General features: G+C 45.4%; 1 pseudogene; it reads right to left on the reverse strand.

Moving 5' to 3' along the window:
* Window positions 1–13,399: 13,399 nt before the first annotated feature.
* On the reverse strand, window positions 13,400–16,755 carry LOC147893385 (pentatricopeptide repeat-containing protein DOT4, chloroplastic pseudogene; annotated as a pseudogene).
* Between the last annotated feature and the right edge of the window lie 5,480 nt (window positions 16,756–22,235).

Here is a 22,235-nt window from a genome sequence, read left to right on the forward strand (position 1 = left end):
GATTAGATGTCACATCAAAAAAGATCCCTTGTACATGAGAGGATGGTACTTACATAGTACCTCCTTGGCCCTTTAGACCCCTCTATCTTGCAAACACCCCAAATACTAATTATCCTAACCCGCACTAACTTCACACACTTTTGGCCTTCATTACAACCATCCCTCCTCAAAAATAAATTTGTCCTCAAAATTGCAGGTGATGGTAAGACCCCAAGGCCCCATGCTGGTAAAACGAAGCATACTCCTGTTGGAAAGGTCACCTCCCCATCTGTAAGCCCCCAAATGAGGAGTGCGTGGGGGAGGGAGACCTAGGGCAGAATGTGCCCAAGAGAGAAGAAAAAGAGGGGGCTGCCACATGGGTAGCACCTCACAGGATTGCGACCTGCAGATGGCGTCAGCATGGCAAGCCATATGGCGAAGGTAGTGGGCAGGTAAAGGGCCTGCAACAGGCCTTGATGATGGCGCGGTACAAGCGGGTCAGGAAAGCAGGATGTACGAGATAGTACGGTGCAGGACACGTGGCTGGGAAGAGCCTGGCAGAGGGCAGAACCAGCAGGCCTGGTGGAGCACCAAATTGGGGCTGTCAATGGGCAGTAGGCATGCCTTATATAGGCTGGGCCCCTGCCTTGATTGGAGGGCCAAAGGCCCTAGAAGTGTGGGGCAAAAGGCCCCAGTTTTGGAGCCCTTAAAGGGCTGGTTGGGCTGAGCCAACCAGGTCGGTTGGGCCAGCCAACCTGGTCTGTCCAGTCGGCCAGATTGGGACAGACTGGTCGATATTTTTGCCATGCCTTGGGGCCTATAAATACAGAGGCTCTTGCCTCATTTCAGCATCCAGCAGTGCAGCTTCCAGCAGAGCAGAAAGGAGCAGCAGAGCACAACCCTTGGGGTCTACATCCAGAAGCTGAAGGAGTACCAGTGTTGCTGCAGACTTAGCTCAAGTGTGAGGCTGAGACCTTGGCTATCTTCTAGGGCAGCAAGGAGCTGAGGTCAAAGGACGGAAAGTCTACAGAAGCTCCAGGTGGAGCACGTGGGCTCGAGTCTAGAGATAGCCAGCTGATAGGAGAAGGACCTTGTGGTAAGATCAGAGGACCACACCATTGGTGGGACTCTGGATCTCTCTCTCTTGTATTGTGTCCGTAGTTTTGGACGGAAATATATATTTTGGTGGTTTCTCTATCTGGCCGGTTCATTGTCTATTGATGAGTCTGCACATCTATTGAATGCACATAAGTAAAGAAGTTTGTGATTCCACACCCACACCGCACACTATGTGAGCTCCTGGGCATTACTATAAGTCTTCCGTTGCGTGTACCCTCTGTTGGGTATTTTCTAACATGGTATCAGAGCCCAAGTAGGAGGCTCACAGGTGTGGGAGCTTGAAGGCAGGGACCTTGTTGAAGGACGACCCTGATTCAGAAGCTCTTGGGAATCGACTTCCACGACTGGAGGATTGTGCCCTTGCAAGGAGGGTGACTCAGGTTCAGCAGGTGCGTTCAAAATTTTGGTCTACTGAAATTAAGTTTGGTTGACTTTGCTATGTGGTATAAACAGAAGAGATGTCGACCTCTATAGCCTCTTCAGCCCCTGCTTTCCCTTCCTCCTCCCCCAGTTTTCTCTCTTTCACTATCCCTAACTTTGGAGAGTCTGGGAAACTGGACGGGACTAATTACCCGATTTGGAAAGTGAAGATCCGGAGTCATTTAGTGGCTCGGAAGTTGTGGAAGCTGACCACGGGAGTGGAGTCGAAGCCGGAGGACATGGTGGATATGAAAGGGGAGATAGTCATGGCAATAGACAGAGAGGAGCTCGAAGCTTGGGAAGACAGAGATGCCCATGCCCTGGCAATAATCATAGGGACTACGGCGGACTCCGCTCTTCTGCATATCCAGCTAGCCGAGACGTCAGTAGAGGCGTGGGTCACCCTGAAGGATCTGTATGAGACAGACAACACCTCCTGGATTGTGCTTCTTCAGCATCAACTCTACAATCTTGATATGAAAGAAGGAGATACGGTACATAGCCATTTGACGAAGGTCAAGGTGGTGAGGGATCAGCCGGCAGCAGTTGGTCAAAAGACAGACTCATGCCATTTGGCCTTGATGGTACTGAGGAGACTACCTCGGAGTTTCAAGAGCTTTGTTACGGCTGTGACAGCAGGACAGAGGACCAAACCTCTGACGTTTGAGGAGTTGGGTCCATTACTGCTACAGGAGGAAGCTCGGGAGAAGCTCTACAACGAGGACAAAGATGACAAGGCGATGTTGGCGAAGGATTCTGCTGGCAAAGGAAAGGGCAAGCCTAACGGTGGCAAGTCAAGAAAGACGACTCTGACGACGAGGGGAGTTCTAAGAGGAAGCAGAAAAAGAAGTGCTTCTACTGTGATACGCCAGGACATTTTGCAAAGGACTGCAGAAAGAAAAAGGCGGATCAGAAAAACAAAAAGGAATCTGACTCAGATTCAGAGGGAGAGGCCAAAGCAAATGTGGTAATCAAAGAGTTGTTCCTGGTGACATCACCGAGTGTTACCGAGGTCAGATATGTTGATCCAGAAATTACAGTGAGGATGTCTCACATAGAGATGTGGTTCGACGAGGAGTCAGATGCCTTTGTGAAGGTGAAGGACAGCATGGAGCGCTTGGTACCTTCCAGGTGCGTGGCTGTTGACACTGACACGAGGGTGGATTCCATGGAGGGCCCTGGGGTCTCATGGTTAGATGGATGCTGGAGTTCAGAAGGGGACAGTACAGGATTACACAAGCGCTTGGTGGGTGCCTCAATGAGAGTTTGCTTTCAGAGCGAACATTTAGGCAGTACAACAGTTTGGTATGTATTTGACATTCTGCATTTGAGCCTTTATAGCATGTTGTGGAGAGACTCTGCTCTTCATTTGTCTCAGGTGATACGAGATTGGAAGGAATTGGCCTTCTTCGAAGGCAGAAGGGGAAGTATTGTTGCTTCTTCAAATCTGGGACGCAGATTGCTGGAAGGTGACGGACAAAGAGTACTGAAGCCAGAAGAGTACCTGCTTGAGGACTCAGCAAGAGTTCATGGTCCAGGTTATCTGGAAATATTCACTGGTTGCAGACCTTGCCAAAGGAAGGACGGGTTGAAACAGACCCTCAGAGCATGGTGCATGGAAGACTCCAGGTTGTTCACTCATTATGAGGAGGATGACTGGAAGATCGTGACGGATGGATTGCTCGAGTTCAGAGGCGGGGATGTGACTGAAGGAGGTGGTACCAGGAGGTGCTACCAAAGATGGACCTGTGCACCAAGATGGTGTGCAAAAGCGGAACTGGACCCGGTGGAGCAGGAGCCACTGGATGAAAAGCCAGGAAAAGATTTCGACACCGAAAGGTTCCAGAGGACTACGACCAGGGAGTTACTAGAGCATCGTCATCGATGTGTTGGCATTGATGTGTCGGTGAGAGGGGGTGTTGGATGAGAGGGGGAAGAGTAGTGGAAGGAGAGCAAGAGAGAGTGAGAGTCAGAGTGACACAATAGTGCGGGTGTGAAGTGATGAGTGAGCCACACCACAAACTCACTTAAGTTTTATTAGGATTAGGTTTACCCTATGACTGTCTTAAGACAGTCATAGGTGTCCTATCTTTAATTCTTTAACTAAGGGTTGGCAATGTGCCTTTACCCCAACAACCTCCCACCTAAAGGCCAATGTGCCTAAAGGGGAGAAAAGAATAAAAATTACAGCAATATACAGTTACTGTATACAAGACCATAAAGTAAGAATGGTCTCATCCTAATCCCATGATGTGGCGGCAATGTGCAAACCGCTCTGTAGGCAAGCTCTTAGTGAGCAAATCTGCAGGATTATCATCAGTATGTACTTTCACAAGCTCAAGACGCTTGTCTTCCAGTACCTCCCTGATGAAATGATATTTCACTTCTATGTGCTTGGTCTTCTGATGAAAGACCGGATTCTTTGCCAACATGATAGCACTCTGACTATCACAATGCAAAACTGGCATATCTCCTGTAATGCCCAAATCTCCCACCAGCCGAGTAAGCCATATTGCTTCCTTGCAAGCCTCAGTGGCTGCAACATATTCAGCTTCTGTGGTTGACAGTGCAACGCATTTCTGCAACCGAGACACCCATGAGATAGCACCTCCTGCAAATGTGAAAATATAACCGGTAGTAGACTTCCGGTTATCTGCATTCCCTGCATAGTCTGAATCTGTAAAACCATGCACCAATGCATCCTGCCTACCATAGCATATGCACAAGTCTTTGGTACCTTTGAGATACCTCAAGACACCTTTCACTGCTTCCCAATGCCGCTTGCTTGGATTTGCCATATACCTGCTGATGACTCCCACCGCAAAAGCAATATCCGGACGAGTGGCAACCATGGCATACATCAAAGATCCAACTGCAGATGCATACGGAACCTTGGCCATTTCAGCTTTATCATCATCTGATCTGGGGCTGTCCTTACTGCTGAGTTTTAAATGTGGAGGCAACGGGGTACTAATGGACTTCCCCCCCTCCATTTTAAACCTCTGCAGTACTTTGTCAATATACTCTTTCTGTGACAGAAACAAAAGTCCCTTGGACCTGTCACGAGTAATACGCATGCCAAGAATATGATTTGCATCACCCAAGTCTTTCATGTCAAAAGACTTATGCAGTTGTTTCTTCAAAGCACTAATCTCATGCTGAGATTTACTGGCAATAAGCATGTCATCCACATATAGAATGAGTAGCATCAAACTGCCATCCTTTGCCCGTTTGGTGTATAAGCAATGATCGGTCTCACACCGAAGATACCCTTGGGACTGCATGAAGGCATCAAACTTCTTGTACCATTCTCTTGGTGCCTGCTTGAGTCCATACAAGCTCCTTTTGAGCTTACACACAAGCTGCTCTTTCCCTTTAACAGCATATCCCTCTGGCTGACTCATATAGATCTCATCATGGAGATCTCCGTGAAGAAAAGCTGTCTTCACATCCATCTGACATAAATCCATGTCATCATGAGCAACAAGAGCTAACACTGCTCTCAAAGTAGTCATCTTGACTACAGGGGAAAAAATCTCATCAAAATCAATGCCCTTCTCCTGCTTAAATCCCTTGGCAACCAATCTGGCCTTATACCGAGGTAAAGCATTTGAATCCACTTTGACTTTGTAAACCCACTTGCATGGCAAAACCTTTCTGCCTGCAGGTAACTGCACCAAGTCCCATGTATCATTCTGAAGTAGAGAGTCCATTTCTGACTGCATGGCTTTCTCCCACTTCTTTTTCTCTGCTCTTCCCATAGCTTCCTTGAAGCTGGAAGGCTCACCACAATCTGTCAGCATGATAAAATCAGCCACATTATTGGCTCCTGGAACAAACCTGGCAGGAGGCCGTTGTGTACGGGTGCTCCTCCTCACAAAATGTTCCTGATTAGGCTGCTGTCCAGCCTGTTCTTCATGCATGACAGGTGGCTGTACCACCATATCTGGCTGTTCTACAGCCCCATCTGTTGGCACATCCAGTGGTGCATCATTGGCAAAATTATCTGGCTGATTTTCAGCCTGTATACCCTCTTGAACAGGGTGATCTGCAGCAGGCTGCTGCTGCATACAAATGGGCATTCTTTGCTGTCCAACATCATCATAAATAACCCTCCTGTATTCTACAGGTTGCACGGGTTCCTTGTGTACACTATCTTCTTTAAAGATGACATCATTGCTGCGTATAATCTTCCGTTTAACGGGATCCCATAACCTGTACCCCATTTCACCTTCATCACCATATCCCATAAAGATGCATCTGATAGACTTTGGATCTAGTTTGGTGCGGAGATCTTTGCGTACATGAGCAAAGCACTCGCAGCCAAATACCCGTAAGTGCTTGTATGAGGGTGGCTTGCCAGACCACACCTCCTCTGGCACTTTCAACTCCAAAGCCTTATTTGGTGACCTGTTAATAATGTGAACTGCTGTTTGCACGGCTTCTGCCCAAAAGCCATGGGGTAATGCAGCATAAGACAACATACATCGAACCTTCTCCTGAATAGTTCGATTCATCCGCTCACTTGCACCATTTTGAGATGCATTATGAGGGGCTGTGAGTTCCTGTTTGATGCCCTTAGCTTGGCAAAACTGCACAAAAGCATGTGACACATACTCACCCCCATTATCGGATCTGAGGCATTTCAGCCTACGACCTGTCCGATTTTCAACCTGAGCGACAAACCTCTTGAAAGCATTTAGGGCATCTCCCTTATGCTTCAAGAAATAGACCCACACCTTACGTGTGGCATCATCAATGAAAGTAATAAAATATTTGGCACCCCCTAGTGATAACTGTGGCATCTCACACAAATCAGTGTGCACTAGATCAAGTGGTGCTCTATTCTGGGGAGTTCTCCTCTTATGAGGAGTCACAGAATGCTTGCCAAAAATACAATGATCACAAGTAGGCAAATCTGAAAAAGAGAGAGGCGGCAGATAACCCAAACGTGACAGTTCTTGCATTCCCTTAACAGACATGTGTCCCAACCGGCTATGCCACAATGAAACCTTTGGCAGCTCGGTTATGGCAACAACATGATTACCCACACTGGAAACATAAAGAGGGTACAAGGTATCACTCTTAAAACCCTCAGCCACTACAGTATGGCCATCAGTAATCACCCATTTGGAATCTCCAAATGTGGTGTGGTAACCACCGTCATCCAATAAGCCAGTGCTAATCAGATTTTTCTTGATTTGCGGCACATGGCGAACACCATCAAGCATAAATGACTGTCCATCAGGAAGTACTATCTGTATACTGCCAATCCCTGCAATCTGACATGCATAGTTGTTCCCAAGATGAACAACTCCATGAGTACCTGTGTAGGAAGTAAACCACTCCCTATGAGGTGTAACATGAAAAGAGGCACCTGAATCCAAGAGCCAGGTGTGCATGTCATGGCCATCAATAACCAAAGCATGTGCTATTACAGCAGAAGAGCATAAAACATCATGTATGTCACTGTCACTGTCCTCTGCTGCAACATTCACTGCATCCAAGTCAACTATCTTGGCCTTGCCTTTGCCTTTGCTTGCATTTCTTGCATCTTGTGTTTCAGCCTTCTTGGCTTTCTGATCCCGTATGAACTTGAAGCACTTCGACTTCACATGTCCCTTCTTGCCACAATAAAAGCATTCAATGTCCTTTTTGCCACGGGACTGACTGCGGGATTTGGACTTACTAGCAGATCTCCCCTTCTGCTAAGTCCTGCCTCTATCCTGTACCTGCAAAGCATTTGAAGACTTGCTGCCCGCATTATTCTTCCTGCTCATCTCCTCCATAAGGAGAGAGCTCTCTACATCAGCATAAATAAGAGTGGCATTTGAGTTTGACAGGGTGGTCTTGAAAGTGTCCCAACTCTCAGGAAGAGTACACAACAAGAAAGTAGCCTTGAACTCCTCATCAAGGTTCAACCCCTGTGCAATCAGCTGTGTAAAGATAGCATTGAACTCACTCAAGTGTGAGGTCATAGCTGTACCTTCCTTCATGCGAAGATCGACCAGCTTCTTCAGCCAATAAACCTTACTGGCTGAGCTCTTTTGGGCATACAGTTCTTCTAGTCTTTGCCATAGACCATAAGAGGTCTTTTCAGCCTGTACATTGAACACAAGAGTGTCTGAAATAGTGAGCATGATAGCTGCCCTCGCAGACAGATCAAGCTCTTCCCAATCATCAGCTGCCATATCAGATGGCTTGACACCCTTTACCCTTATGGGCTTAGCAATCTTCTTTAATAGAAGAACATTCAAGCACTGTTCTGCCCATAATGCATAGTTATGTGCTCCTTCCAGTTTCTTTATGTTCAGAATTGAAGAATCACCTCCTCCTGATGCCATATCAGATGAGGAAAGTACCTGACTCCCTGGAAGTAAAAAGACTGAATAAAAAAGTTCTGATTTCTCAGAAAAGCCTGCTCTATTCAAGAGCCAGAAGCACTCTCAAAGGTGCTGTTTTTACTGTCAGTAAAATCTGCAGCAAAACAGTAAATGTCCCTGCAAATACTGTACCTTCTGACAAACTGTTCTGAGCTCAAAAAGGCATAAAAACAGTAATTTCAGACTGCTGCTGCTGCTCAACAAGAGCTTAACAGTGCATACTTATCTGACAAAACCACCAACACTGCTGTAAACACTGCTGTAAACACTGTACTGATCACTTCTCCCACCTCAGATGAGGTATGTCACTGACTCAAATTGCAGAAATCACTTGACAAACACCCAAAAAACAGTAAATGACCCTTCAGCCTGTCACAAAACCTGCAACAGTAAATGGGATAAATCCCAAGCAATCACCCTTATACCAAGGGGAGAAAATGCATCTGAAGATCTCTGTCGGTAACCCAAGTGCTGTCAAACAAAGTCTGGGCAAAAGCCCCTTGATCTGACACCTGAATCAAGTGGAGAACACCTCAACACTGAGGTAGCATGCAATATGAAATCTCTCTGACACTTGTACCTGACAATGTGTAATGCATAGGCTGCCCCTGTGTACTCAGTAACAACACAACTCACAACGTACAGACACCAAGAAGAAAATCTTTTGAGCACTGTCAACGATGGGCAGTTAGGGACCGAGTAAACTCGATGCGCCCTGACCAAGCGTGGCTCAACTGAGATTTTCAGAGTGTGTACAAAGAATGTGACCTGCAACAAATGTCACCAAATGCACTGCGGAAATAAAGCAAATGTGTGCTCCTTGGCTACACAGGCTACACACTGCCTCAAGGCATATACTGCAAACACATCCAGGCAAAAGCCCTCTGAAATGGTCACCCAAAACTGAGAATTGCACTCAGTAAATGCATAGAAGCTTCTGCAAAACAAGCATCTGACCTTCCTGAAGGACAAGTAACTGCGCAAACACCACCGCTATGGCACAAGTCACCTCAAGCGTGAGTGACACGAGAGTACCTGCTGTACCTCAACAAATGCACAGTATACAGCTGAAATGCTTCAGGAATGCATCGGAATGCTTCATGTACTGCGTGTACATGCACAAAGCAGAGTGCTTCAGCACTATTTCTCTTCCAACAAAAAATGTGTCTGCTGTATTTCTGTCCTTGCAGCAGCACGCTTCCCAAAAAAAAAAAATTTTCGACCTGCTGTAGGCACACTTCCAAAAAAAAAACGAGTCTCTGCCTGGCTCCCTACGCGCGCACACGCACGTCGAAGGAGATCCAGCTTCCTGGGTGAAGGACTGTCGTCCGTACAGTTGTACGGCAGTCCGTACGACTGTACAGACAGCCCGTACGGTTGTAGTAGGACTAGCTGCACACAGCAGCTATGCAGCTGCCTGATGCAGCGTCGAAATGCTGCATACAGCGGCTGCTGTACAGCTGCAACAGATGACGCCCGCGCCCGCGACGCCGCCCTGCAGCCCGCAAAACAAAAAAAAACGCCGCCGCCGTACGCTGGTCCGCTGTGCAGCCTGCGAAAAAAACGCCGCCGTACGATGGCGAGCCCGTACCCTGCCTTCGCAATGCGCTGCCACAGTCCGTCGTCCTGCGCGATATCCGTCGCAGTCCGTCCGTACGGATGTACGGACGACGTACGGCCGTACAGATCTGTCCGTACGTCCGTACGGAAGGGGTAGCCCAGGAAGAGGAGGCTTGGGAGGGGAGGCTCTGATACCAGTTGAGAGGGGGAAGAGTAGTGGAAGGAGAGCAAGAGAGAGTGAGAGTCAGAGTGACACAATAGTGCGGGTGTGAAGTGATGAGTGAGCCACACCACAAACTCACTTAAGTTTTATTAGGATTAGGTTTACCCTATGACTGTCTTAAGACAGTCATAGGTGTCCTATCTTTAATTCTTTAACTAAGGGTTGGCAATGTGCCTTTACCTCAACATTGGAAAGGTCACCTCCCCATCTGTAAGCCCCCAAATGAGGAGTGCGTGGGGGAGGGAGACCTACGGCAAGATGTGCCCAAGAGAGAAGAAAGAGGGGGCTGCCACATGGGCAGCACCTCACAGGATTGCGACCTGCAGATGGCGTCAGCATGGCAAGCCATATGGCGAGGGTAGTGGGCAGGTAAAGGGCCTGCAACAGACCCTGATGATGGCGCGGTACAGGCGGGTCAGGACAGCAGGATGTACGGGACAGTACAGCGCAGGACACGTGGCTGGGAAGAGCCTGGCAGAGGGCAGAACCAGCAGGCCTGGTGGACCACCAAATTGGGGCTGTCAGTGGGCAGTAGGCATGCCTTATATAGGCTGGGCCCCTGCCTTGATTGGAGGGCCAAAGGCCCTAGAAGTGTGGGGCAAAAGGCCCCGGTTTTGGAGCCCTTAAAGGGCTGGTTGGGCTGAGCCAACCAGGTCGGTTGGGCCAGCCAACCTGGTCTGTCAGTCGGCCAGATTGGGACAGACTGGTCGGTATTTTTGCCATGCCTTGGGGCCTATAAATACAGAGGCTCTTGCCTCATTTCAGCATCCAGCAGTGCAGCTTTCAGCAGAGCAGAAAGGAGCAGCAGAGCACAACCCTTGGGGCCTACATCCAGAAGCTGAAGGAGTACCAGTGTTGCTGCAGACTTAGCTCAAGTGTGAGGCTGAGACCTTGGCTGTCTTCTAGGGCAGCAAGGAGCTGAGGTCAAAGGACGGAAAGTCTACAGAAGCTCCAGGTGGAGCACGCGGGCTCGAGTCTAGAGATAGCCAGCTGATAGGAGAAGGACCTTGTGGTAAGATCAGAGGACCACACCATTGGTGGGACTCTGGATCTATCTCTCTTGTATTGTGTCCATAGTTTTGGACGGAAATATATATTTTGGTGGTTTCTCTATCTGGTTGGTTCATTGTCTATTGATGAGTCTGCACATCTATTGAATGCACATAAGTAAAGAAAATTGTGATTCCACACCCACACCGCACACTGTGTGAGCTCCTGGGCATTACTATAAGTCTTCCGCTGCGTGTACCCTTGCGTGTACCCTCTGTTGGGTATTTTCTAACAACTCCATGGATGCCACCAGGATCAAAAGGGAAAGTGATATTTCCTTGTGCCTTGAGTGTTGTGGCAACTCCAAGATCATGTGGGTGGTAATCCATCCTGGCACGATCATCATCCGAAAGCTTCATAATCACAGAAGTTTTGGATGTTCCCATGGTGGTTGTTTTGCACACCCCATTGTGCCTTGCTGCCCACTCGTCTCCACATGGGAAGCATTCATGGCTATGCCATATACCCCATTTGATAGCTTCAATGAACTGTCTTGGCATTGCATCTTTAATCATGCTATCCTTACCAAATGGGAAGGACTGGAATTCCCCATCATAGCTGCTGTATTTGCGTTCAAACAGCTCCAAAATTGTCTCTAATCCTTCAGCATGCCATGGGCTCACATATAAGACAGCATAGGGCTGTAATACTTGGATGCTGGAATACATATCCATCAAATGTCTTGCCGAGAAACTGTATGTGCTGAAACATGGTACGTCTAGCCTCCAAACAGCCACAAAATCTGAAAGAGGAAAGTCAGGCCTACTAGGAGTCATGTAAGCACGGTCCCACCACATATCCTTGTCATTTACCTCAGGCCAAAAAGAGGAAGCTGTCCATGTCAATGCTGTAGCAAGAAGACAGCATAAACATGCACAAGTCCCAAAAGCAATCAGCCATGTGAGTCCCAAAATGCATGTGCTGACCCATAGTCTAGAAAATGCTTTCCATATTGATTGCATCTGAGCACCATTGAACAAGTCATCTCTGCCATAATCCTCGAATACCATTAACCAAGATCCAATCAAGCACTCTAATGAGTACTCCTCCTTTCTTGAAGGTGAGGCATGAACTTGCATATGTTGATGTTCAAGATGTGCTGCAACTAAATCTGTAACAAAATTACCATTCACTGGCTGCATGCTTCTGGCCATATTCCCAAACAACACCAACAGGTTGCATGTAACATGAACATTAAAATTGGACTGACAAGGCCTAGCCATACATTCTCGTGCAATCATTCTGTTCCAAGTGGCTCCTTCAAGCTCAGTTAGTTCTCTTGCAAAGCTGCCTCTGCTTAAGACCTCCATACAAGGGACAATTCCCAAGATTGATATCATTGTAGGGTTTCCAATCAGCTGATAAATGAGGTTCCATAAATCCTCATTGTGAATGGACTGAAATAGTGGCATGTACATAAGGTTGTGTAATACATTGCCCCTTAAAGATGATTGCATCAAAAATTTCAGTTCCATAGCCGAAATGCTCAAATCTGACAGTAAAGTGGACCCATTTCCATCCAAGCCTGCAAATCTCTCTGTCAAGCGACCAATCATTTCAATAACATGATTCCCATCTGTGATGGCATTTTGCAGATGGCCATGAGTGGACTGGCAAGCAAATGGGTTGTCTTCCTATGATACCTAGAGAGGGGAGGGGGAAAGTTGGAGGGGAGGGTAAATGCACGTGTCTAAGCACAATCCTCAAGGGGGGGGTTGACTGGAATAACTGCGTGCAATATAAAGCATCATGATGCCCCGAAAATAAATATGCCAACATTGGCCCAAAACCCACAGCATCACGCTGCATTAGGGCTGCAATCATAGCAGCTGAATCTTGGGGGTTCACTTGCTGACTCATCTCTGCCACTTGCTGGACAAAGAATGTCTTCATGTATTTCTGAATTTCCAGCTCATTGGCTACTGATATATGCATGCCAAGATCCGTCAATCTGAAAATCATTTTCCAGATATCACCCACATAGGTTTGTTCAGCCACCCTGCCATGATGCATTGAAGACAAATTATCTAGGTAGGTCCATATAAGCATACTACAGGTTCGACAAGTGTCCCACTTGTCCCGCAACCCAATGTGTGTGTTGGGAATATAGCATCCATCCCCATAAATTTGTCCAGGCTGCATTTGCTGTGGACTAGACTCCTTGTAGAGCCTCATATACTTGGATGAATCCAAGAACATTCCCAAACTCATCCTCTAAAAACACAACATAGTGCAGTTTCAATCTCATGATAGTCACTCACAAGGTTGAAAACCATAAACTCCATCATGCATAGCAGGGACTAGCTACTATGACATCCCCAGTGACGTCATCAGCGCCCAACAGTGGGTGTAGACCATAGTATAAAAATATGCTCTCACACATACAAATCCACACACCCACACATACTTGAGCATCCATTTATACAAAGTCTTCGTACTGAGTTTCTGTCGGCACTCCGGAGGTGAAGGGCAGACTCAGCCATGATGAAGGCTAGCACTAAAGGAGAAGGCTAATCAAAAGGTAGTCCAAAATCTCTTCATTCAAGCTACAACTGCTTGTGAAGTCTAAACATTTTCATTTTAGTCTCTCCCCAACGAGCATCTAAATCTAAATCTAAATCCTTGTAGAGCCTCATGTTTTGTCTGCCTGAGATTGAGGCCAACTTCTCCCATAGGCATTGTGCTGAAACATATCTGAGAAATAAATGCTAGAGGGATGGGCTTTCCCAAAAGCATCTTGCATATTTGCATTATCACGTGCATGGTCTTCTATTCTTTCTTCCTTCGTAGAGACCAGACAATGCTCTATACTCAACTCCTCAAAGTTTGCATGCCTAAAAGTAGCAATTGTAAGCACATCCACATCCTTACCTTGCTGGTCAACATATCCATCTTGATTTTGCTCACCATCATTTGATTCCTCAACAATCTTTTCACTGATCAAGCCTTCATTGACATTCTTATGTTGGCTTATTCCATCACCCTGCATACATGCATTTCTTCCATTAGTATGCTGAACTGTAAGAGCACCATCTAGGGCATTATATTGTTCCTGCAAACTGCAATAACAGTCCATGTTTTGCTGTGAAGCAGCCATTCTCTTGCTAATAGATCAAGTGACCCTGCACACTGACAAGTGACACATCTAACTAGGCCACATTCACACCAACAGTGAAGGACTCTTGTAGGCCTAGTGTTCCCAGGCTACGAAATATCCCAACAAGCTCAAGCACCTTATATGTCCTTATCTGTCAAAGCGCTTCAGGTATTTCCTTCGCCCTTGCATGTTTTCTCAGCTTCTCTACTCTATATGCATTACCCCATCTGCCAGCACTTGCATAGATATTTTCTATGAGCACAAATGAAGCAGCGGATTCAGGATTCATCTGAGCAAGCTGCTGAAAGCATGCGTGTCCTAGTTCTGCTTTGCCATAAGTTTTGCAGGAACTGAGTAAAGCTGTCCACATTTCTTCTGATGGAGGAGACCACAAAGTTTCAAGAAATTCCTCTGCCTCATCTAAATGTCCGGACCTTGCAAGAAGATCAACCATGCAGGCATACTGTTCTATTGTTGATGCAATGCCATATTCATTTCGCATTATGTTAAAATATTCCTGGCCCTTGAATAATAGGTTGGTATGGCTGCATGCATTCAGAAGGGAGGTGAATGTAACAGCATCTGGCTTCACACCATGATCTTTCATGTCCTCAAAACATAGTGCAGCCATGTTTATCTCATAGTTTACGCCACATCCTTTTATGATTGCGGTCCATGACACAACATCTCGCATTTGTAGCTTGTCCAAGACGTCCTGTGCCTCTGACAGTGAGCCACATTTAGCATACATATTGACCAAAGTGTTGCCGATGGAAACATCTCTTTCAAATCCCTTTCGTATAATCTCAGCATGTATTTCTCGGCCCTTGCCTATGGCTCCCATGCTTCCACAAGCTTTCAAGACACACACAAACGTGACAGCATTCGGAGAGACACCCTCCAGTTGCATCTGTTCAAAATATTTCAAGGCTTTCTGACCAGGCCCATGTTCAGCATATCCTGCTATTAGTGCAGTCCAGGACACGACATCTCGAACTGGAAGCTTGTCAAAGACTACTTGTGCCTCTGGAAGTGAGCCACATTTGGCATACATGTCAACCAACGTGTTTCCAACAGAAACATCACTTCCAAATGCCTTTCGTGGCATTGTGGCATGTATTTCTCGGCCCTTGCCTATGGCTCCCATGCTGCCACAAGCTTTCAAGACACAAACAAACGTAACAGCATTGGGACAGACACCCACATGTTCCATCTGTTCAAAACAATTCAGTGCTTCCTGACCAGGTCCATGTTCAGCATATCCTGCAATTATTGTGGTCCATGACACAACATCTCGAACTGGAAGTTTGTCGAAAACTTCCCGAGCCTCTGTAAGTGAGCAACATTTCGCGTACATGTCCACTAAACTATTGCCAATACAAAGATCTCTTTCAAATCCCATTCGTGCAATCTCAGCATGTATTTCTCTGCCCTTGCCAATGGCTCGAATGATGCCACAAGCTTTCAAGATGCAAACAAACGTGATAGCATCTGGCGACATGCCCTTCAATTGCATCTGTTCAAAGCATTCCAGTGCTTCTTGAACAGGTCCATGTTCGACCAATCCTACGATTAGTGCATTCCAAGTCACAACATTTTGAACTGGCAGTTTGTCAAAGGCTTCCTGCGACTCAGAAAGTGAGCCACATTTGGCATACATGTCAACCAAAGTGCTGCCAACAAAGGTATCCCTTTCAAATCCCTTTTGTGCAATCTCGACATGAATTTCTCGACCTCTTTCAACATCTTTCAGCCTCACGCAAGCTTTTAGCAAGGCTATAATCGTATAGCTGCTAGGACGTACACTATCCTCTTGCATTTTCTGGTACAACTTCAGAGCATGCCGCAACTGCCCACATTGGGCGTATCCTGAGATGAGAGAAGTCCAGGAATGCTCACTGCGATGACTCAACCTCTCAAAAACCTGCTGAGCATCAGACACACTTCCACATTCAACAAACATTGGCACAATGTAGTTCCCAACAGCTCTATGAGTTTCAAGTCCATAATTGCAAATGAAGGCATGCACACGCTTGGCGTATGCTAAATTTTTCCTTTTCCTGGAATTCTGCAAGGTGCAAATTAAGTCATCAAACGAAGGCAGCTCATTGATGTGGTCGAAAATACATAGTGTGTCATCTAAGCTCAGCATCTCCCAATTATTGCCCTCTCGTGGTTGATGTGCCTCCACTTGTACAGAAGACCTAAAGCTGCTAACTCTTAGGCCTGTTGTTTGCCGACCAGATGTTTTATTCCCATTGACTCCCTGGCTTCCCGCTTTATGAGTGTCCTTGCCTCAATTCAATGGCTGCGTAGCACCCCTCAGAGTTATTATGCCTGAAATCTGGAGTTTGGGTTTCTGTTAAATTTCCCGGGACTCCTCACACGATGTGAATTAGGTGAATAGTTCTGCAGCTTCAGCTTAACCCATTGGTCACAGTGCCATATTTCTGCTCTCCCAGGACTGAGAAAGATCCGCGAAGTACTCTTCCCGTAAGCGCTCTGAACACATCCTGCGATCCTTATGTGCGAGCATATTCGAAAGTGAAAAAAAAGGTCTGACCGAATGACAAACCTGAAATCAAACTAAGGTCCCTGCTCCTGCTCCCCAACCCAACAGCTCTTGCATTGCTCTGTTTACAGCAGGCAGCCTAGGTTGCAAGGTGGTGCTCAAAATGAAGCGGCCTCAACGGGGCCAATTTTGCAACTGAAGGAGCATGGGTGTTTGTGGGGGGGGTTTGTCAAAACAGTCAAACAAAGAGGACCAAGAAGTACTCAGCTTTGACTCTTTGTTTGACCAAGAAGGTGTTTTATAATACTCAGCTTGGACTGTTGCTTTCGTACATGGTCTTTGCCAATTCGTAGGGAAGAAGGCGGCTATAGTTGTGTAATTGTTCTTTAGAGGATGTAAGGCATCTCTTCTAAGTCAGCTTGGACTCTTGCTTTCATGCGTTTTGCGTACATGGTCTTTGTCAATTCGTAGGAAAGAAGGCGGCTATGGTTGTGTAATTGTTCTTTAGAGGATGTAAGGCATCTCTTCTAAGGCTATCTAATTGCCAAGCTTGTTTATGGAGGTATGGGCGAAAGGGCAGGCCTCATGCCAAGTTTTTCTTGCAAGACTATATATGGGTCCTTATTGGGGATTCCTGGGTGGTTCCAGGGTGCTAGTAGAAGGGTGGGCATGATGTCGAGTTTTTCTTGCAAGATTACATGGAGAGTGGTCCTTATGAGCGTTTCACATCCAGTGTAGCTATGATGTGGCCCCCTCTTAGAGTCTATGGGAACAAGCTGTTGGAGTATAGTGACTGTGTTGGCCCCTTTGAAGAGGACATTGTTTGGATATGAGTATTGCATTACCAAGTAAAAAGTTTGCTTGTAGTTTTTTGTGTGACCGCCCCCTTAATATAACTTACCCTTAAAAAAAATAAACTAAAAATAAAAAAAATTCCATCGCGAACACACGTACATATTTTTGGTGAAAAATTCACACGTGTTCGGTTCTTCCATGCCATCAGAGACACGTTCTATAGTAGACACAACACTAGTCCTTGAATCCTTCCAGTGCAAATAAGGCCGTCTCTCATTGTTGCAATCATTCTAAGTTTCCATCTTCAAAACTTCCTCTCACTAAGAGTTTGAGATGCTATTTGCTGTCACGCACCTCGCTCCTCTCGTTTGACTGACTCAAATGCAATTATCTGTAACCAAATGTTGGCTACTCGGGGATAGATTACCTCCATGGACGGGCTTCCATATACGTATCAATCATAAAGGGTTTTTTAAACAGGCAATGAAAACTTTACATGGATAAACTTATAAATTATAAATTGCACATATGCAAATCTAGGATGAGGACTGAGGTGAAAGTTGAACATCTTCTAAAAATCTAAATGAAGGTAAATTATGCACTAGTGGTATCCAGATTTGAAGAGGACAGCCGAAAACTCACAACACCTGGCCGAATCGTCTTGGTTAGCACCTCTTCCATCCATTTTTCTTCGACATGAGATCATCTTTGCTTTCAATAAAGAAATCTAAAGTTCCATCATTACCTTTCTGACGGTTGCTACCAAGCACAAAAGCATTAGAAGTCGCATGAAGGTCTTTGCATGCAAATATATTCAGATATAAGCAATAGATCATATGTTGGATGGTTGGGATGGAAACATCTTACAATATAATGTAAATAGAATGCTCTCAATTCGCTTCAAAAGCTTGCCCTCTCATTCTTTCACATAGCTAGCGGAAAACCAAACAAAAGCCCCATCTAGCGCTTGAGATCCCTACCGAAGGGCAACATCTAATCCGAGCGTTGTGGGCTGCAACAATGAATGGGTCAAATGATATATATGGGATATGCATATTGGTGACTTAAGGCATCTTCTTTTTATAGGAATAAGTTCATCTAGGACATGCATCTATTTATGTATATCATTCAGTCATGTGTAGTAAATTTTGGACTCATGTATATCATTCAGTCTTGAGTGTGAATTTTTGGATTTTTTTTCGTAATTAAATGACATAGTGACTTCTATGATTTCAGGTGCACAATTGACCGAGATCTAGCCAATTGTTCAGTATTAAGCAAGGGATTCGAAGCCTGTAGCTCGATAGAATAAGATTTTAATTCTTCATTGTTGCATTGATAAGATGGCGTTATCAACAAGTACTGAAGAATCAACGAATCAAAAGAAGTTCTCTTGGAAGGTTATTCAGAAGTCTCTTAATGAAAAGTGAGAGATCTCAACAATGGAAGCGGAATGGAAGAGGGTGAGAGAAAGGGAGAGCCAGAAGAGAGAGCCATGCAAGTTTTGGTGGGTGCAGAACACCCTAATCTTCTATGTCTTCCAGATCTATATGTGTTTGAGTATTGTACATAATCGAGGTTAAGGTATAGTGGCCTTTAACCCCCACAACCTCCCACTTAAAGGCCAATGTGCCTTTAAGGGAGAACAACCAGTGGACATACTATCCAATGCCCATCAATACATGACAATACTCAAATCACTGACTAGGTAGACTCTTCATCAGCATATCTATAGGGCTATCATCTATGAACCTTGACAAGCTCTATGCGCTTGTCCTTCAGTACCTCCCTGATGAAATGGTACCTGACCTCAATGTGTTTGGTCTTTGCATGAAAGACCAGATTTCGTGCTAGTTGAATAGCACTCATGGAATCACTATGCAATGTTGCTACACTTGTAAATCTCCCACTAGTCGATCAAGCCATATAGCCTCCTTGCAACCCTCTGTGGTTGCAACATACTCGGCCTCTGTGGTAGACAAAGCAATGCACTTCTGCCCAACACATGATATCAAAGAAATGTTGCATAGACAAGGTATTTGTGTAGATCCGCTCCAGCCAAGCCTTCATCCTGTGGTATAGTCCCAAACCAATATCTTTTTACCCTTCAGCCCAACTAAAGCCATAGAACTCTATATAGTTCTTATATATATATCGTGTATGTGTGTCTGTGTGTGTGTGCGTGTGCATGTGCACGTGCGTGCGTGCATGTGTGTGTGTGTAGTTTAAAAGAAGAAGTTTCATATGGCAGATTGCAAGATTGCAGCCACTCCCATGGAACAGAGTTTGAAACTTACAAAATATTTAAAAAAGCTTACAATCAATGACAAGTACTATCAGTAGCTCATTAGATCTCTCATATATCTGACTATCATGCGAGCCATATATATGTTAATATGCACTAAGTTCACTTGCACAGTTTATGGAAAATCCAACAAAGTCTCACTAGAATGTAGCCAAAAGAGCCTTGAGATACATTAGAGGTACAACATAGTTTGGAATAGAATATAGAGGAAGTCATCCAAGGTTGCATGGATACTATGATAGTGACTATGCTGGAGATCATGAGACCAAGAGATCCACTGGATATGCATTTTTCCTTGGTCAAGGTGCTATATCATGGTTGTCCAATGGCTTAGAAGACTATTGTTAGAAACAGACTACTTTGATGAATCAAAGCCAACAACAATATATTGTGATAATCAATTGGCTCAAGCATTGGCCAAGAATCTAGTATATCACTCCATGACAAAGCACATTTATGTCACAAAGCACTTCATCAGAGAAAGAGTGTTACTTGGTGACATCACACTGTAGCATTGTGATAGTAGAGAAAATGTTGCGTACATCTTTACCAAACCACTTGGCAAAGAGCTTTTTGAGAAGCACTGACAAGCTCTTGGTTTGACGCAGAGGAAGGACATTCCCATTAAAGGGGTGTGATGGAATGTAATGCTCAATCCTTCTTTGATTCCCCAGAATCATCATCTTGAGGGAAGGCCTACTTCATGATGTTGATCTTGAGGGAAGGTGTTAAGAAACAATGCTCAACATCATGTGATCATATGTGCATAGCACTAACCCAATAGAGTGCTATAAAGGAAAAGGTTAGATGCCCTACCCTAACCCTAAAAGGGTCTGTATATATTCTACAATTTCAACTAAATCTAGTGTACAATTAGTCATTTCTAGTGTGCTCTCTAGCTGTGCCCTCTCTCCTCATCTCTACTCTTCTCCTCTCCCCTCTTCACATTTTGTCATTAGTGAACTCCCTAAGCCCTCTATGCTCGAGCTACTCTATTACTATGCAAAGATACTCTGCGAGTTGGAAAAACCATAAGTAGCCACACTACCGAGGCAACAGTGATGCAGAACAACATAGATGATCTATGTAAAGATATACTTACAAAGTGGCAAGGGAGAGTTGCACCCATTTGGCAATATATGACTTATTTTGTCCAATGCTATCGGTCGCTAAGTTATGGGGTTAATGGATTGTCTAACTGATTTGGGCATCGGCTCCCCTTGAGCAATGGCAAACGTTTAGCCCCTTCGCTCCTCCATCTCCAGGCTCATTGTCCTCTTGAGTTCCTACCCTTGATAAGGTTTCACCCTCATCTACACTAGGTCCATCCATTGTGCCTCCTCAATGATGCCACAATCCTATGTGACAACCCTATGAATTCAACCGAGAGAGAGAGAGAGAGAGAGAGAGAGAGAGAGAGAGAGAGAGAGAGAGAGAGAGAGAGAGAAAGAGAGAGAGAAGTTGAGAGTGCAATAAGGGACACAAATAATGCACCTGGCCATGAGACAGAGTTAGATATATGGATAGAGAGAGAGAGAGAGAGAGAGAGAGAGAGAGAGAGAGAGAGAGAACAGTTAGGGACACAAAGGGAGGAAAAGAGACAGAGGGAGGGGGAGGGAAAGATGGAGATGGAGACGAGGACAAAGAGAGGGAGATGGAGAGTGGGATAGAGAGAGACAGAGGTAGAGAATGGGAGAGAGAGAGTTAAGATTGCATTTATTCATTTTCACCTCTAAGTTGAGAAAGAGAAAAATAAGAAAGCTAATTAAGGTCTTCGAGAGACTATAAGATTGAAAATAACCCCAGATACAACTGATCCAAAGGGTGGAGCCGCTAACAAAATACAAATAATGTATATATAAAATCAATGTCCATGACATAGAAGCTAAGGGCAACAAGGCAACAAGATGATCATCGGGTGCCAGAGCCAGAGAGAGCCACATAGAGAGAGAGAGAGAGAGAGAGAGAGAGAGAGAGAGAGAGAGAGAGAGACTTTCCAAAGTAAAAACCATAAATATAAAAGTATTGTAATTAAAAGCATTTTTAAGGGCAATGCCCATTTTATATGATACATTTCTAAGGTCATTTTCACATTTTCAATTTCCCACTCTTGAGTAACCTTGCATTCCACAGCCTCCTCTTTCCTCTTCCCGAGCATCCTCTTGTACTCATGGCTTCCCCTAGAGAGGCTTTTGACTAGTGGATTTCATCCACTAGTTCCCATGCCTCTACAGATCAGGTTTATCCTATCTTCTGCAGGGCATTCCATCTTGAGTCTCACTTGAGAGCTCTCCTTCCTGCTGATAATCCCTCTCTTCAATTTTTTGATAGACTTATACATGGGCAATTTGTCGCGATTGCTAACTCCCCTCACTAATGGGTTTCATTGGATATTTTGAGCTCTTTTGACTAGAGTGCTAACTTTAAGAAGACACTAGGTAGGGCCATGGATAATGTCCCTATCTCTCTCCGTGAGTATGCTATACCCATCGCGGATGATTCATCTTCCCCAATTCATTTGATCGAGAGAGATGCAGCCCTTACCATTCTCCTTGCAACTAGCAAGTTTGATGAGAGGATGTTGGCGAGCAGCCCGAGGGTCCTTCTGCATCCACAAGTGGTGGAGGAGATGGCATAAACCCTAGACCTGGAGCCTAAGGAGCATACTATTAAAGTGGAGACCCTTTGTTCCCACAGTCGATTTGCCACACATTTGCATGTCATCACCTTAGATGGCATGCTCACAAAGGGCCTCTTTATGGCTATGTTGTATGGGTTCTCCCTAGATGTCG

Source organism: Dipteris shenzhenensis, chromosome 15 (genome assembly GCF_047967505.1).
Source record: "Dipteris shenzhenensis isolate YYH24624 ecotype China chromosome 15, Dip_SZ_1.0, whole genome shotgun sequence".
In the NCBI taxonomy this organism is placed as follows: Eukaryota; Viridiplantae; Streptophyta; class Polypodiopsida; order Gleicheniales; family Dipteridaceae; genus Dipteris; species Dipteris shenzhenensis.